This window comes from Pteropus vampyrus, unplaced genomic scaffold (assembly GCF_000151845.1).
Source record: "Pteropus vampyrus isolate Shadow unplaced genomic scaffold, Pvam_2.0 Scaffold132, whole genome shotgun sequence".
Taxonomy (NCBI): domain Eukaryota; kingdom Metazoa; phylum Chordata; class Mammalia; order Chiroptera; family Pteropodidae; genus Pteropus; species Pteropus vampyrus.
The window spans coordinates 711,403-713,084 of record NW_011888913.1 but is presented as its reverse complement, the minus strand read 5'-3'; positions in this window follow the sequence as shown (position 1 = coordinate 713,084).

The following is a 1,682-nucleotide window of genomic DNA, read 5'->3' as shown; positions in this document are numbered from 1 at the left end:
GCCCTTATTGTTTTGTATCTCTCAGGCCAGGAAAACCTAAATTATGGAGAATTCCTAAATTATGGATGACGAAATACCCTATTCTACAATAATCTGTTTTCTTTCACAGTGTCTACTACTAAAAATGAGAGAAGCGAGGATTTCACTTCAAGAAACTTTTCATCAGTAAAATGTCACATATTCCCCTGCGGAGGTGAAATATCTCTCCCAAGTGTCACCGTCACCCACATTTAGTCAGCTTGGTTCTTCTGGACAAACATTAATTGAGGTTTATTGCCAATTAGCTACCCTTCCCGCCCCCAAATGACAAATAACACAAACTAGCTCCAACCAAACACTGAAGCTTTTAACCAAAAACCTCAAATGACCAGGGTTGCACTGATCTTATAAATCGCAATGAGGATGTTAAAGGAAATTTAAATTGAATTTTAAAAGAATTACTCAGAAAATAATGCATTGTTAAAAAACACAACTGAACTTCGCCACACGTACTCGCAAAAGCACAATACCCTTTGGCTCCAGAAGGCAGGACTTTGCCAGCCGTTCTCAGGTGATACAGAGTGAGGAGGAAATAATGGTTTTAATTTGCATCGTTTTGCTGCTGGCACCTTGCGCTCTGAACATGATATCAGTTAGTCACTGCTTTTAGTATTTCACAATGATTTGTCGGCACATGTGCACATTAGATTAAATGTTAGCTTTTTTGTTTTTTCCAGGAGAAGAATGTAAGAGTTAAGAGTGTCTATCGTCAAGAGACCTGAAGGAGTTTTAAGCAAATTACGCAACCCACCCTATTAAACGGATGCAAACACACTGAGTGCCTTTTCTTGCTCTACTCAAGTGAGTATGAACATGAAAAAAAAGCATCAAAATTAGCATTTTATAGCCACCCACGTGCCAAGCAAGCTTTGTCATTGGTAAAGTTATGTGTTACCAGTCACGTTTTTTTAACAGTTGTATTATTTTTTAAACTAATTTAAAACCAAAGACTTATGACTATAATTAGATTTTTATATTCAGAAAATATATTTGACTCTGTATCCTTTTCCCCCTTAGCTGTTTGGTTTCGAAGAGCCCGTTAGCCTCTTTATCTGTCTTTGCCTGAGAAACAATGGAAAGAATAACTGATTCTTTTCTTTGTTAAATGTGTTTTTAACATTTCCTGTGGGCGGATACCTTGTTAGTCACCAAATACCACGGAACAACAAAAGACATTTTCCCTATACCCACATGGCTTAAAAGCCGTGAGTTTTGCTCAATAATATATCAGACAAGGATCGTGAACGCACACAAAATGATAGTTAATATTATATATACCTATGTTGAGCCATTCAGAGAATAGATACTCTTAGAGATGCTACTGTGTGTTAGTGACACATCGGTAAGCAAACAATGGCTACTGCTCTTCTGGCGCCCACGTTCTAGCAGATAAAGGTAGACCATGACCAATAACAAATATGTGTAAACAAATTATGCACTGCGCTGGAATGCGACGGGTCTTACGTGAAAAGAAAAAGCAGAGGAAAGAAGACTCGAGACTGGCAGTTGACAGCATAAAATGAAACAGTCAGGAAAGTTCTTGTTGAGACAGTGATATTTGAACAAAATTCTAGAAGGAGGTGAGGGGGTTAGTCTCAGGGTCACTGGGAGGAGGGTGCAGGAAGGGGAGCACTCGGAATAAA